At 42.3% G+C, this 17,500-nt stretch overlaps 1 protein-coding gene across 1 annotated transcript in view; it reads right to left on the minus strand.

Annotated features, from left to right (window-relative positions):
* The window catches only part of LOC139754459 (uncharacterized), a 413,997-nt gene that overhangs the window by 250,816 nt on the left and 145,681 nt on the right, over nucleotides 1-17,500 (minus strand). The window lies entirely within an intron of this gene.

The following is a 17,500-nucleotide window of genomic DNA, read 5'->3' on the forward strand; positions in this document are numbered from 1 at the left end:
CATGGAGAGAATGAGTGAGGAAAGATTGATAAAGAGGATATATGTGTCAGAGGTGGAGGGAAGACGGAGAAGAGGGAGACCAAATTGGAGGTGTAAGGATGGAGTGAAAAAGAGTTTGAGCGACCAGAGCCTGAACATACAGGAGGGTGAAAGGCGAGCAAGGAATAGAGTGAATTGGAACGATGTGGTATACCGGGGTCGACGTGCTGTCAATGGATTGAACCAGGGCATGTGAAGCGTATGGGGTAAGCTATGGAAACGTCTGTGGGGCCTGGATGTGGGAAAGGGGCTGTGGTTTCGGTGCATTACACATGACAGCTAGAGATTGAGTGTGAACGAATGTAGCCATTTTTGTCTGTTCTTGGCGCTACCTCGCTGGAGAGGAAGGGGGGATGCTATTTCATGTGAGGCGGGGTGGCGACGAGAATGGATGAAGGCAGCGAGTATGAATATGTACATGTGTATATATGTATATGTCTTTGTATGTATATATATGTATACGTTTAGATGTATATGTATGTGTGTGGGCGTTTATGTATGTACATGTGTATGTGGGTGGGTTGGGCCATTCCTTGTAAGTTTCGTTGCGCTACCTCGCTGACGCGGGAGACGGCGGTTAAGTTTAATAAAAAATATATCAATGATCATATATATATATATATATATATATATATATATATATATATATATATATATATATTGCGAGAGGTCACACGAACCTAACTTGGAGAGGAAAGCGTTAGGAAGCTATGGCAATGTTCGTTTGGGTAAAGTCTGGCGCTAGTGTGAGGGCAAGAAGGAAGGAGCTGCGTCACTTCTGGTGGACCTGTGGGACTCTTAAAGTGCGGGAGGAAGTGAGGTCAAGGTTGACGTGGGTGAAAGTAAAAAAAGAAAAAAAAAAAAGAGTGCGAGAGGTGGATGACCGCTAATGCCTCGGCACCTGGTAGTAGTGAGGAGTGCGAGGAAGAAATGGGTCCTATTTGGGGCGTATCTGCAGGAGTGCAGGAGGCAAGGGATTGGGTTCTGGTCCTACAGGATCTGAATGCACGAGCGGGCGATGTAGCAGTTCGGGGTTAAAACTGGTGGGAGAGCATGGGGTACCACGAGTCAATGAAAATGTTGGAACAGTTTTTCAATTTGTGTGCGGGTAAAGGATTGGCGACTGGAAATGCTTGCTTTAGAAAAAGGAAAAAAAGTTGCATACACAGGCAGACGTGGATGGGTGGGGTGGGGTCAAGAGACATTACTGGATCAGGTGCAAATGGACAGATGTGAAGAGGAGAGTTTTCTTTTTTTAAATGTGAACGTGCTGTGAGAGGTAGAAGCTACGATCGCTTCTTGGTGGGTGCGGGTGTGAGAACTTTAGGGAAACAAAATAAGATGTGTGATAAAAGTGGTGAAAGAGACTGAGCTTGGTGTGGAGGCCTTATATGCAGAGATGCCAAGAGATGATGAGTGAGGAGTAGCATAGGGTGAGAGTAAACGTGGGAAGTGGAAAATGTGCGCGTGATATTTAGAGAAGCAATGTTTACATTTGTGAGAGAAGTATGTGGCATGTGAGAGGTAAGTGTAGGAGAAAGGGTACTGAGTGATGGGATGAGGAAAGTAAATTGATCGCGATTAAGAGAGAGAGAGAGAGGATGGTAACTGTAGTCAAGGAGTGCAATTGACTGAGAAGTGTACAACAAAAAGTGGCAGATTGAAAAAAAAGGTATGAAAGAGGGTACACGACTGACGAGGTGAGATACAGAGTATTGATGAACTTCAGGGAGAATAATATTTCTGAAGGAGATGAATAGTGTCAGAAGAACAAAGGAATAAGTGACAGTGATAGTTACAGGCAAAGAAGAATGAAAAAACGAGATGGAATGAGTATTTTGAACGTGCCAGAAGATAGGATTGTGGATGTGATGTATTTAGAACGAGGTGGCACACTGAATGAGAATCTAAAGTGCGGCAAAGTGGCCAGGGTGGATGGAATTGCATTTTAAATCCTCAAGAAAGAGGGTGTTAGACTATGCATTTTTCAACGCTCCCAGAACCTTCGCCCCCTCCCCCACCCTGTGACTCACTTCCGCTTCCATGGTTCCACCCGCTGCCAAATATAAAGTACTCATGTATTGTTCTAGGCCTGGGAGCCGTCGCCTCTTGTGGTCCTAACTGAACACATCCCAGACCCTCCCGAGCAGCCTCCTGATCCCGCTCCGCAACATGAAGCTTTCATTAACCCAACCCTGATCGTCCTCCTTAACCCACGATTACTTTTAGTCTTCAGAACGACTTTACCGTCATCAGCCACCCATTCACCGAGGATCGAACCGGCGGGCAATCGCTCCCTCACTGAGGCAAGGAATCGCGTATCTTGACCGTGGATTAACACGAGGATCGTCGTCATCATCTCCAGTGATATAATGCAACACGATCCTCCGGCAGAGCCACTCACTTCCTTCTGCAGATTTTAAGCTGAGAGGGTGTGTGTGTGTGTGTGTGTGTGTGTGTGTGTGTGTACGTCACGCCTCCGTTGTACGACGGGAAAGACTAAAGCGATCACATCTGGAGGATTAATTGCTCTTCTCTCTCTCTCTCTCTCTCTCTCTCTCTCTCTCTCTCTCTCTCTCTCTCTCTCTCTGTATGTGTGTGTGTGTGTGTGTGTTTCTGTCTGTCTGACTGTCTGTACCTTCCATACTTTCTTCTCCTAACCCGTATTGAGGCTTCAGCTATTTTACAGAATGGATTAGCGTTCATATGGCTTTTTCTGCGAAAAGCAGACAGAAAGAAAGAAAGACAGACAGACAGACAGGTAGGCAGACCAAAATAGTGAAGATAGATAGAGAACAACAACGAGAGAGAGAGAGAGAGAGAGAGAGAGAGAGAGAGAGAGAGAGAGAGAGAGAGAGAGAGAGAGAGAGAGAGAGAGATTTATGATTGCATCTTTCGAGACATTGTAAACGAAAAAAAAGAAAGGGGCGTAAGCCCATAATTTAGAGTTACACAGAACGAGTCGTGTGAGTTACGTGTCAAGTGTCATGTGTGAGGTTGGAGAGAGACAGTTACGTTCGTGGACGCGACGCCATCAGTCACACAAGAGTGTGGGGCGAGGCACAAGGAAAGGACGACTATCCAAGGACCAACAGGTGTAAAGTGAGCAGGACTCGGAAAGCCTCTCAGCTGCTGTCTCACTAGCAGGCGTCACTACCCCGCAGTTACCCAGGTGGGGAGTACCTGTAACCTAACCTCCCTGGTCGGAGAGAGAGAGAGAGAGAGAGAGTAGAAAATCGATCAAACTAACCCCCCCTTCCCCCAGGAACAGACGAGGCGTTCAATTAGTCAGCGTGTATAAGCCGTCTTCCCCTCCACCCCCACAGAACAGCGGACGCTAATCACCCCAGAAAACAAAGACCTTCAACTGCCCGCCCCGCCCCCCAACCACTACGGTAAAAGGGATCATCCCGTCTTATTAATCACCTTGACTGTGAAATCTTGCTCCTCCTCCTTCTCCTCCTCCTCCTCCTTCAGCGAGAGAGTCTTCAGCGGCGGGCCCTTCTCCCCCCCCCCCCCCCTCTCCTTCGTGCGAGCCGAGGTACGAGAAATATGACCCCCCCCTCACCCCCCACCCTGGCTCGTTAGTTTGCCCGCTGTCTAGATGGCTGGTTACGCCGGGGATAGAGTAGTAAGAGAACAGCAGTCATGGACGTACGTGATAAACAGATGCGACACACAGGTGTGATGGCGAGGTGTCAAGAACTGGTGTCACGAAGTTCTCCGTTGCACGTGTTCAACAGACACGTGTAAAATAAAGACGTTGAGAGGGAATTACACTGGGCAAGGGCAACAACAAGTGTGAAAATAACCAAGTGTTGTGAATAAGAGTTGTACACTGAACGGGTGTAAAGGGGAAGACAGTCGACAGATATAGCAGACACGTGTAATAGATAGACGTTACAAGTAGGGCAAAGTAATTAAACAGACAGAGGTAATAAACGAAGCATCGATCAACTGTAACATCTGAGATAAGCATAATGAACAGGGCTGTAAATGACAGATGTCACGGCTGACCGTGATGGACAAGGAGTAACAGACAGATCTACAGATCCGTTTAATGAACAAGTGATAAGAGACAAGTTGTCACGGCCAACGGTCAACGAACAGGAGCGACGGACGAGTTCCATGAACGCCACAGCCAGCAGGCGTGCACGACCGATGCATAACAACCGGCATTTTTTTTTTCATCGGTCAGCCCACGGCTAACAATACGACTGGTCATCCTTCCACTTGTCAAAAACACACTCGGTCAGCGTAGTCCGGCGGTGGCGCTGTTCTTTATTAATGATCTGCGGGGATTACCTCGCCGGGATGATGTTTCTATCAATACTGGGAGATGTGGCGGGCGCCCCCCGTTCACAGAGGGTCACCGGAGCCTCCGTTAGAGAGGAAAGGGGGGGTAGCTATGTCCCTCATTATTCTCTTTGAAGCGAAATGGTTTCGTCCTCGTTGTTTTCCTCCCACCTTTTTTGTCTCTTTGATTTGACGACACACTTGGCAGGTGGATCTACCCTGTCCTCCGTAAGTCATATAATAAGTCTGGTTTTTAATGTTTGGTACAGATTCGTACGACCAGAGGCGACCCTCAATATGGTAACGTAATCGCTGAGCAACGAGGGGCGTATTCCTGGAGGTAAAGTGGATGCAAACGACCCATTAATGAGGGTTCGAATCTGAATGAGCCAACTCGAACCCTTGTGTCACAGATGGTGCCGAGATTTCCATTACCCGGCTTGACTGAAACTCAAACAGCTTTTCAGTGTCTGTCTAGTGAAAATCACCGCTGAAGTGGTCCACCTCCTTATTGCCAATCTGTTCTCAAGGGTCGATCTGCAGGGAAGCGTCCCCTTCTACTGAGCCAAGGTAACAATTCTTCTTACAATGGATGAACACGAGATCGCCTCCGGCCACGGAGCTTGACCTGGCAGAGGGGACTGGGCGAGCTGCCTACGCAAATCAGGTGTCAGTACATGGACCTCGAGTGCCCGCGGTATGACTCACAAGAACCGATGGTTTGAAGAAACGTTCACCCTTGTTGCATTCAGCGGCGCTTCGACCAAATAATGTGGGGAAGGGGAGGGACATCTAGGGATGGATATGGAAGGGAACACCTAGGACGGGATCGAGAGAGAGAGAGAGAGAGAGAGAGAGAGAGAGAGAGAGAGAGAGAGAGAGTAGCAAATCGATCATGCTACACCCGCTCCCCCCCTCCCAGGAGCAGACAAGACGCTCAACAGCGGCCGCTAATCACCCAAAACAAAGACTTTCAACTGGCCCCCCCATCACCCCTCCTCCTCCCCAGTAACGGGATCACCTCCGTCTTATTAATCAACTTGATTGAAATCTTCCTCCTCCTCCTCCTCCCCCTCCTCTTCCTCCTCCTCCGACCCCTCCTCCGCCGAAAGAGTCATTAGCGGCCCTTTCTTCTTTCCCCCTCGTTCGCGTGAGTCGAGGTACGAGAAATACAACCCCCCACTGGCTCAAGGTGGCGAGGAGAGGCTACTGGATGTGTAGTACAAAGGAGTCACAGACAGATGTGACGTACAGATGCAACAGATGGGCGTGACGAAGAGGGGTATGATGCACAGGTGTGACGGAGAGGTATAATGGACAACTGCCAACACTCAGTTGCATTAGACATTTTGAACAAACAGGTGTAACATAATGGGGCCCAGGAGAAATGTACTGGACAGGTGTAAAATTGAAGTGTTGACGGGTGTAACAGACAGCTGAATTAGACAGGTGTATTGGGTAAGTATAGAGGAAAGAAGAAAGATATGATATGTGTGATAAAAGGGCTCAAGAATATATTATATTAGACAGGTTTGAAATGTATAATGGACAGGTGTAAGAGAAAGACTCGCATATGCGAGTTAACGGACGAGTGCAAGAGACAGACAGCTGTCCCGGCTAACCGTAGTGGACAGGTGTAACGGAAAGACTGACGGTTACGAATAATACACGCGTGTCAGAGACAGACATCATGACTAACGGTAACGGACAGGTGCGACAGACAAATGCGCACAACAATGCTCCCAAGCACGACTGATGTGTAAACAACCAGTATGTTTCATCATTCAGCCCACGGCTAACAGTATGGCCTGGTCATCATTTCCCGTGTCAAAAACAACCTCAGTCAGCATATCCGGTGGCTCCATCCTTTATAAATGATCTGCGGGGATTAGGTCGTCGGAATGATGTTCCATCGGTGGTGGGAGACGTGGCGTTGCGCACAACTGTGGGTCACCGCCAGACACACCCCCTGGTTCACGGGGTAGAGTCACAGCAAACATCATCGTTCTCTCCAGAACTAAATCGTTCGGTACTTATGCTTGTGTTCTTGTCTCTTTTCTCAATCTCACGACTTTGGTTATGAATGCGAGGTACAATGCGCAAAGTGGATGCAAAAAGTGCGGTACAGTGCGCGCAAAAGTGGATGCAAAAAGTGCGGTAGAGTGCTCAAAAGTAGATGCAGAAAGTGCGGTACAGTGCGCGCAAAAGTGGATGCAAAAAGTGCGGTACAGTGCGCAAAAAAGGATGCAAAAAGAGCTGTACAGTGCGCAAAAGTGGATGCAAAAAGATCGGTACAGTACGCAAAAGTGCGGCACAGTGCGCAAAAGGGGATGCAAAAAGTGGGGTACAGTGAGCGCAAAAGTGGATACAAAAAGTGCGGTACAGTGCGCAAAAGTGGATGCAAAAAGTGCGGTACAGTGCGCAAAAGTGGATGCAAAAAAGATCGGTACAGTACGCAAAAGCGCGGTACAGTGCGCAAAAGTGGATGCAAAAAGTGCGGTACAGTGCGTAAAGTGGATGTAAAAAAAGTCCCACCATTCAGGATTCGAATCTCAATGAACCACGTCGGACACGTCACACGGATGCCGAGGACATTTCCATTACCCGGCTTGCCTGACGGCCAGCCAAACAGCCTCTCGGGGGACCTGTTTATGAAGACCGGTGCTTTGAAGCGGGCCCAGCCCCAGGCGCGCCGCCAGGAACGATTGAATGACCTTCATGCAAGGCAGACGACACACTGTGCAAGCATAGGCGTTACGAGGCGTCATGACGTAAAGCAATCAGTTTGAATGATACTCCGCGTTCATGAGTTTCCAACACACACTGGTGCCGTAAACTTTTTTTCTTCTTTTTTTTCAACGAAAGAAAAAATTAGAAATACAGATACTGGAAGAATAGGAGCAAAGGGGAAAAATGATATATAAGAAGATAAAACTTAGTGGAGGGAAAGCGGAGGTGTTTCTCAAAAAGAAAATGTGGGTCTCAAGGTTCGAAACATATTCCGGCATTCGGGTTTTCCGTTTTCTTTTACCTCTCCAAGCCATGAGGGCAATAACTAAGAGAACGACCTTTACAGGAGGGTTGGATCGGTCGTGCTCGCAAACTCGGGACGATACACGTCTTTCACGTTGTCGAAACAAGTTTTCAGCACCAGACGTGCCTGATGGATCCTCTTACCTCTGGGCAAATTCCAGCTAGATACAAATATATACTGGAATTCGAGCTTTTCTGTAGCCTTACCACACAACTCTTCCCTAGCTGCTGCTCCAGTGCATTACCCGGCATGTACCTTAGGTGATGTTGAGTTTACACCGAGAGTTAAAAGTTCGTTTCAGTCTCGTTGAAGAACGTCACCCTTCAAAATGAGTCTATCCCGGCCCCTTCTACTGAACGTAGCGCAGCCTTGATCTGTGCGATCCTCTGGTAAAGAATCCGGGCCCGTTCTACTGAACGTAGCGCAGCTTTGAGCTGTGCGATCCTCTGGTAAAGAAGTCCTGGGAAGCACCAAGACGCGTGCAGGAAGAAGCCATGAGGTAACAGCGAGTTAACAAATAACACATGAACCAGGTTGATGCTGAAGCTACAGAGTTCGGTCTGACACCGACCCATGCTACAGTGTCGTTCCTCCTAAGTCGAGTTAGGTCGGCCCTCAGGCCTACGTTTAAACATATCATCCCTCCTTTTAAAGTAACTCGAGACGCGACATATATCACACCTGTCACCCACATAATACAAAACTCTCTTCGGGGTAAACATCTCCGTCTTCCAGGAGCCATGAGTGTTGTCTTATGCTCCCGTGAGGGTTGGAAGGAGGAGGAGGAGGAGGAGGAAAAAAAAAATGAACATAGATCTCGTTTCGGGATGTCTGTTGCAGACTTCCACCTCCCATCCCTTGACTCATAACTTTTCCCTCTGTTCCTGGCAGCTTGGTGAATCAGTTCCCCGTCGCGCCAGACATCCTCAAAGACTTTGATGAAGTTTTGCATTCGACTCGCGCGTCTAAGAATCATCTTGAGTGATCGCCTCGCTTCATTTCGTGTCTCGGTCGTTTACATATTTTCTTGCAGGAGTTCTCTGCAGCTGTACGATGCAACTTCTCTCTCCATTGGCGACGAAGTGCGTGCAGAAATCGGGCTCCTGCCTCTCTTGTTTTCGTACATGTCAATGACATGCCTCAGTTACAGAACTGGGAGCGATCCTGATGCTAACCCACTCCGTTCTGTTTACCATCCGAGAACGTCAGTACTCTGAAGATCACACAAGCCTGTTATCGTAAGGTCGTATAATCAGCTTTCCTGTGTCCTACAGTCTCTCCTGCAATACCCCGCTTCATCCTACCATAGAAAGCCAACCATCGTTCACCATCTTCAACGCACTTAAACCACACAGCCTTTCCCCTCAGCAATACTCCTCACTACTTTTCAACAGACACGACCAGCATGAAGAAGGATGCGGCGTGCACATTTAATGATGACTGAAAAAGCTTATGAGTTCTCTTGAAGAGGTGGTTAACGTGACTATACGTATAGTCTGAAGCAACAAATATCCTTATTGATCTATACTGAGTTCCACTCATTCTATCTTTCATTGTCCTTTCTACTGTAAGGCGAGGTGAGGGGTCATGTCCTTTGGAGTTGATGTATGGGAGTCTGACAGATGCAGGAAACAGAGAGGATAAGCGTAAACTGCAGGGAAAATCAACCGTGCAGTGTAAGTGCTGTGAAGAATATAATCAGCGATGAGAAGTGGACAGACATGTCAGGTCTCGGAGAAGGGAAACTATGGATGTGGTATGGTCGTGAGGTTTGAGGTAGGTGGAGGCTGTCGTGAACTGTGAGCTGAAGTGTGAGTAGTGGAGGTGGTGCACAATGTGTGGTGTATGGAAATACAAGGAAAGTCTGAACTTTATATATATACGTTTTATACCGTGTGTAATGAGCTCCAGGTTACAGAACCCCTCACAAACGGCGGCGCGTTTTGGTGTGTGACAACCACCGGCGTGAGCTGTGTGACGTTAAGGAAACGTCAGGTCTAAGAAAGTTTTATTCCACGGTCAAGTCTGGGTGGAACGACTAGTGGGTCTAGGGGGTGAGGAACAAAGTCAGGTCATAAAGAAAACTCACGAGTCAGCTGTGATGGTTGCGGTGGAAGGAAGTGCGAGATAACATGTTCAGGTCTTGGATAATCTAACACTTTTTTTTTTTTTGTTTCGCTTTTGTAATACTTCAAGTTTCAGTCATAACTCATAGGGCGAGCAGACTCCGTCAATTAATGCACATATTTATATGTTCTAGTTAACTGATATCATAAAAGAACAGCTGACTAATTACCAATCCTTATCATTCCACTGAACCTTTGTCGTTATCATGCATGATAACTTATATATATATTATCCCTGGGGATAGGGGAGAAAGAATACTTCCCACGTATTCCCTGCGTGTCGTAGAAGGCGACTAAAAGGGGAGGGAGCAGGGGGCTGGAAATCCTCCCCTCTCGTTTTTTTTTTTTTTTAATTTTCTAAAAGAAGGAACAGAGTAGGGGGCCAGGTGAGGATATTCCCTCAGAGGCCCAGTCCTCTGTTCTTAACGCTACCTTGCTAACGCGGTAAATGGCGAATAGTTTGGTATATATATATATATATATATATATATATATATATATATATATATATATATATATATATATATATATATATATATTTATATATAACTCAATTACATACAGCGTATGTACGAAAACTCGAATTTCCGGTCAACAACACATCTCTGTCTGTGAGGATGGAGACAAAGACCTGAAGATCGTTGCCCTTACATAAGCAAATCGATATCGGACCTTGATTGGATGGTATCATCATCATCTGATGGGAACCTCGCATGGTAATCTGCCTGACTATATCACTCGAGATGAACCGGTGTAGACCACTTAATCACATCCATATTACGCTACACGTGTATCATATATATATATATATATATATATATATATATATATATATATATATATATATATATATATATACATACATAGATCCTAAATTCTTTTATGGGGTGCATGATATCATGCACTATCTATGGCAATCTTATCTCTGATGCTGTATGATTTATGCCAACTAAACATCTACGAAAAAAATATAACAAAAATCAATCATAAAATCAACTGACACTTTTTTAACGTCTTTGACCCAACCATGATCCTCTGATCAGTTCTTACGGTCGACTTGCTATACATATTCTATACGATTTTCATCAATTAATCCGTAGATCTATAGCCTCGAGTTGCCAATAATGCAATAATCCCTTGCTAATGTCCCGTGTTTATTCATGTACGAGTTATATACCTCACACAACCGCCATGCAGACACCTGTTACATCTATTATCAACTCTGTTCATATACTGAGCTCTGGCGTATTTATCCTGTGGGTAATGATTTATTAAACTGATGTGTATATCATTTTCATATTCACTCTATACTGCAACTACGTGATTTGTTAACCTACAAAGTATAATAAAAAAAAATAATAATATATATATATACCATTTACCTCTGCGAGTCCTAAGGTTCGAATCTGGGTGAGATACTCTATGATCGGGGAATGTGTCTGGGTTCGAATCCCAGCAAGGGAAGAAGTAAATCATTTACACCGATTTCAGGAGATAGTACATGGGAGAAGTATAACATCTGGTATGTTGATAGAAACATTTCAAGTCATCAGCAATGTCAAGAAAGGTTGACACTTTGAAGTTTCTGTTATAATGGGAATTAATTATATTTACGAAACATTTTGACCCCTGCGTTTCATTTACAATTCCGTGGTTCCGCATTTCAGTGCAACACATTTCAATAATGCGTGGCACAGCACTGTCTTATTTAGGTAGTCATTGCCATTTGTCATTGTCTAACTTGGATATCCAATCATTTTAGACCACTTTCCTGTTAATCATACGTTACGTTGTTTCAGAATTTCACAAATCATGAAAGGCCACTCTACATGTACAGCCATCATATATAATCTCTCTACCACTGTACCTTTAAAGTAACTCGATTCTCAAGTGTACAGGATGCCGCACTGTAAGTCACACACTTAAATCACAACAGATCTTAACAAGAGAGTGATTGTATAACCCTCATACCCACACCTTTCCAAGGCATCGCGCAGTTTCCAAATCGAATTCGATCTATATTCATCATGGAAATCATTCTTATATGTGAGGCTGGTTCGTTAACTGTGGTACCTTGAGTCCTACTTAACTGCCCGAGTCGTTAAAGCTGTAAGGGTCAAGTTATAGCCATCGAGCGAAAAAAACAAAACATCTTTAACATCGTCCTCAGGTGTGGAAGATAATGCTAAGGCCTTACATGGTCTCACTGTATATGGACATGGCACCTCCTCCCCCCCTTTGGTGTACCTCCACTGCAGTTAACGTGATGAATGCGTGAGTGGTGGACGTCTTCTCACAGAGAGCCTGTGTATTCCTGTCTTGTATAACGGGTTGGGAATATCCGCTTTATCTGCCCACTGGCACGGAAATATCTCCCAGGAATTTTTATACCTAAAAAAACAGTGCATATATATATATATATATATGTATATATATATATATATATATATATATATATATATATATATATATATATATATATATATATATATATATATATATCATAAGAGGAAAAAAATGTGGAAAGTCTTAGAGAGATTTGTGGAAAGAAGTATTTGCGTGGACTGTGAATAATGGGATAGATGGGGTACGTGGGAAGAGGAACAAAGTACAAAAGAAAATAACTGTGTGTGTGTGTGTGTGTGTGTGTGTGTAATAGTCAATCAGTTCCAGGTTCCTGTGTGACTAGGGACTGAAAGAGAGAGAGAGAGAGAGAGAGAGAGAGAGAGAGAGAGAGAGAGAGAGAGAGAGAGAGAGGCCCTAATTGATACTGGGAAGAGCATCAATAATGAATGACCAGAGGGAACTACTGGCTGACGAGGAGACTCTCTCCAAAATGAAAAAAAAATAAATAAAAGGTTAAGAAATGAGAATGATATACGTGGGTCCCTCGTGTGTATAAGGTCACCACACACCTCCACGCCTCAGGTGGAGCCACAAATGAGTTCGGCATTCAACACGGCATTTCGTAAAGGGTCGCCAACGCCTCTCATTCTCGTGTTAGGGTTTCCGAAAATTGCCTGGCTCCTAGAGGCCAGACGAGACTGAGGGGAAATAAGGTGTAATAATAGAACAGGCTCTTAAGAGAAGAACTGGAACATAACATTATCGAGGTTACTCAGTAATCATTAAAAAATAACTAAGTTAATGAAGGTATACATCTGACTGTTGTTCACATGTGAAGATCCAGTTCTACTGGCGAGCTGCCGCGCACATAAACCTTATCCTTATCCCAAAACAAGTGACAAAAAATATGGGTCGAGGAGAACAAGAAGTGATAGGATCCAAAGATCGCTTTTTCTTTTTATGAAGAAATACTCTCTGAGCTGAGGTGGACCCACGGGTCCACGAGCGTATCCTAACACCCTCACCCTCTTTTGTCTGTGGTAATGAGAGGAGTTGACCGCTATACAAAGTCATCCCTCAGCCGCGTCGCGAGTTAATAAAGTGGTCAAAGTCTGGCGATATTGTGTTTACCTGAACGCGTGCGTTAACACCCTGGTGATTCCAACTGTTATCTCTCGCCTGTGAAACGGGAAGGCAACAGATGTAAGTGGGGGGGAAGGGGGGGTGGGTGAAAGAGTGACGACGTTCAATTTAGCGGAACTTTCTTTCGTAAGGTGTTCGTTCGTCACCGGTTCGTTAAGCTTTCCACGCACGGTGGACGCGGGGGGAGAGGCTGTGGACAAGGGGTCATGATATACACTAAAAGGGTCGTTGTTAGCTTCGTCCACGTGATAGCGAGGTCCTCCCACACGTCGGGGGATGAGGTGGAAGATTGGGGGGGAGGGGGGTTAACATTTTAGGCTCAGGGACAAAATTAGTGTCACTATCTCGTTATTACGAAGTCGAGAAGAACCTTACCTACGTAGAAAAAAAAAAAAAAAAAGACAGGTCATCAGACCTCGCCAAAGCAACCTTACTGTAGCCATGATTAAGGCTAACTTACTTAACACACACACACACACACACACACACACACACACACACACACACACACACACACACACACATGTAAAAATTCCCTAATCCAAACTTCCTATAATTTAGCCACGCCTTACCAAGACGAACCAAACTCACTCTAAACCACAACAACCAACTTCAGAACTCATGACTTAACCAGACCAAACACCGACCCAACAGCAGCGAATAGTTTCCTCTCATTACCATCCCATTATGTGGCGAGAACCCACGTTTGTAAAGTATTCCAAAAATGCAGGGTTTGCGCACGTATGTTGAACAGGGACACCGCCCCACCAACGTGCAGCTGTCGCACGGAAACGTCTCGCGTGGAGACGCAGTGTATTTGATCTCGAAGGATGATCCTTGGTGTGCATCTGGTGTGGCCACGCTCCTCGCGGGAGACACATGCAGTGCAAATGTCTTGGTCACACCTTCCTGTCGTTGCCTCGGACGACAAGGATGCAGTCGAGGAAACTACTGCTGCCGGGCTGTGGTCTCCTGCCACAAGATATCTTTCTGACCAACAACCCCTGTCTGAGGGTAAGGCCTGGTCGGTGTGGAGAATCCCACCCCCCCCCAAGAGATCTACAGGAGAATCAAGGCATGACCTATGACGACGACGAACGTTAAAAGAGGAAAAATAAAATCCTCAATCGTTATCTCGAGGCGAGAGATCACATCTCAGGCCGGCAAAACTCCAGACAAACAAAACATGTCCCTTCTTACAAGTTTTTTTTTGTGTCTTACTAGGAGTTTTCTATCTTGCGAAGGTTTTTTTTATCTTACAAGTTTTTTTTTGTGTCTTACTAGGAGTTTTCTATCTTGCGAAGGTTTTTTTTATCTTACAAGTTTTTTTTTGTGTCTTACTAGGAGTTTTCTATCTTGCGAAGGTTTTTTTTATCTTACAAGTTTTTTTTGTGTCTTACTAGGAGTTTTCTATCTTGCGAAGGTTTTTTTTATCTTACAAGTTTTTTTTTGTGTCTTACTAGGAGTTTTCTATCTTGCGAAGGTTTTTTTTATCTTACAAGTTTTTTTTGTGTCTTACTAGGAGTTTTCTATCTTGCGAAGGTTTTTTTTATCTTACAAGTTTTTTTTTGTGTCTTACTAGGAGTTTTCTATCTTGCGAAGGTTTTTTTTATCTTACAAGTTTTTTTTTGTGTCTTACTAGGAGTTTTCTATCTTGCGAAGGTTTTTTTTATCTTACAAGTTTTTTTTTGTGTCTTACTAGGAGTTTTCTATCTTGCGAAGGTTTTTTTTATCTTACAAGTTTTTTTTGTGTCTTACTAGGAGTTTTCTATCTTGCGAAGGTTTTTTTTATCTTACAAGTTTTTTTTTGTGTCTTACTAGGAGTTTTCTATCTTGCGAAGGTTTTTTTTATCTTACAAGTTTTTTTTTGTGTCTTACTAGGAGTTTTCTATCTTGCGAAGGTTTTTTTTATCTTACAAGTTTTTTTTTGTGTCTTACTAGGAGTTTTCTATCTTGCGAAGGTTTTTTTTATCTTACAAGTTTTTTTTTGTGTCTTACTAGGAGTTTTCTATCTTGCGAAGGTTTTTTTTATCTTACAAGTTTTTTTTTGTGTCTTACTAGGAGTTTTCTATCTTGCGAAGGTTTTTTTTATCTTACAAGTTTTTTTTTGTGTCTTACTAGGAGTTTTCTATCTTGCGAAGGTTTTTTTTATCTTACAAGTTTTTTTTTGTGTCTTACTAGGAGTTTTCTATCTTGCGAAGGTTTTTTTTATCTTACAAGTTTTTTTTTGTGTCTTACTAGGAGTTTTCTATCTTGCGAAGGTTTTTTTTATCTTACAAGTTTTTTTTTGTGTCTTACTAGGAGTTTTCTATCTTGCGAAGGTTTTTTTTATCTTACAAGTTTTTTTTTGTGTCTTACTAGGAGTTTTCTATCTTGCGAAGGTTTTTTTTATCTTACAAGTTTTTTTTTGTGTCTTACTAGGAGTTTTCTATCTTGCGAAGGTTTTTTTTATCTTACAAGTTTTTTTTTGTGTCTTACTAGGAGTTTTCTATCTTGCGAAGGTTTTTTTTATCTTACAAGTTTTTTTTTGTGTCTTACTAGGAGTTTTCTATCTTGCGAAGGTTTTTTTTATCTTACAAGTTTTTTTTTGTGTCTTACTAGGAGTTTTCTATCTTGCGAAGGTTTTTTTTATCTTACAAGTTTTTTTTTGTGTCTTACTAGGAGTTTTCTATCTTGCGAAGGTTTTTTTTATCTTACAAGTTTTTTTTTGTGTCTTACTAGGAGTTTTCTATCTTGCGAAGGTTTTTTTTATCTTACAAGTTTTTTTTTGTGTCTTACTAGGAGTTTTCTATCTTGCGAAGGTTTTTTTTATCTTACAAGTTTTTTTTTGTGTCTTACTAGGAGTTTTCTATCTTGCGAAGGTTTTTTTTATCTTACAAGTTTTTTTTTGTGTCTTACTAGGAGTTTTCTATCTTGCGAAGGTTTTTTTTATCTTACAAGTTTTTTTTTGTGTCTTACTAGGAGTTTTCTATCTTGCGAAGGTTTTTTTTATCTTACAAGTTTTTTTTTGTGTCTTACTAGGAGTTTTCTATCTTGCGAAGGTTTTTTTTATCTTACAAGTTTTTTTTTGTGTCTTACTAGGAGTTTTCTATCTTGCGAAGGTTTTTTTTATCTTACAAGTTTTTTTTTGTGTCTTACTAGGAGTTTTCTATCTTGCGAAGGTTTTTTTTATCTTACAAGTTTTTTTTTGTGTCTTACTAGGAGTTTTCTATCTTGCGAAGGTTTTTTTTATCTTACAAGTTTTTTTTTGTGTCTTACTAGGAGTTTTCTATCTTGCGAAGGTTTTTTTTATCTTACAAGTTTTTTTTTGTGTCTTACTAGGAGTTTTCTATCTTGCGAAGGTTTTTTTTATCTTACAAGTTTTTTTTTGTGTCTTACTAGGAGTTTTCTATCTTGCGAAGGTTTTTTTTATCTTACAAGTTTTTTTTTGTGTCTTACTAGGAGTTTTCTATCTTGCGAAGGTTTTTTTTATCTTACAAGTTTTTTTTTGTGTCTTACTAGGAGTTTTCTATCTTGCGAAGGTTTTTTTTATCTTACAAGTTTTTTTTTGTGTCTTACTAGGAGTTTTCTATCTTGCGAAGGTTTTTTTTATCTTACAAGTTTTTTTTTGTGTCTTACTAGGAGTTTTCTATCTTGCGAAGGTTTTTTTTATCTTACAAGTTTTTTTTTGTGTCTTACTAGGAGTTTTCTATCTTGCGAAGGTTTTTTTTATCTTACAAGTTTTTTTTTGTGTCTTACTAGGAGTTTTCTATCTTGCGAAGGTTTTTTTTATCTTACAAGTTTTTTTTTGTGTCTTACTAGGAGTTTTCTATCTTGCGAAGGTTTTTTTTATCTTACAAGTTTTTTTTTGTGTCTTACTAGGAGTTTTCTATCTTGCGAAGGTTTTTTTTATCTTACAAGTTTTTTTTTGTGTCTTACTAGGAGTTTTCTATCTTGCGAAGGTTTTTTTTATCTTACAAGTTTTTTTTTGTGTCTTACTAGGAGTTTTCTATCTTGCGAAGGTTTTTTTTATCTTACAAGTTTTTTTTTGTGTCTTACTAGGAGTTTTCTATCTTGCGAAGGTTTTTTTTATCTTACAAGTTTTTTTTTGTGTCTTACTAGGAGTTTTCTATCTTGCGAAGGTTTTTTTTATCTTACAAGTTTTTTTTTGTGTCTTACTAGGAGTTTTCTATCTTGCGAAGGTTTTTTTTATCTTACAAGTTTTTTTTTGTGTCTTACTAGGAGTTTTCTATCTTGCGAAGGTTTTTTTTATCTTACAAGTTTTTTTTGTGTCTTACTAGGAGTTTTCTATCTTGCGAAGGTTTTTTTTATCTTACAAGTTTTTTTTTGTGTCTTATTAGGAGTTTTTCTATCTTGCGAAGGTTTTTTTTATCTTACAAGTTTTTTTTGTGTCTTACTAGGAGTTTTCTATCTTGCGAAGGTTTTTTTTATCTTACAAGTTTTTTTTTGTGTCTTACTAGGAGTTTTTCTATCTTGCGAAGGTTTTTTTTATCTTACAAGTTTTTTTTTGTGTCTT

The sequence above is a fragment of the Panulirus ornatus genome, chromosome 17 (genome assembly GCF_036320965.1).
Source record: "Panulirus ornatus isolate Po-2019 chromosome 17, ASM3632096v1, whole genome shotgun sequence".
Classification (NCBI taxonomy): Eukaryota; Metazoa; Arthropoda; class Malacostraca; order Decapoda; family Palinuridae; genus Panulirus; species Panulirus ornatus.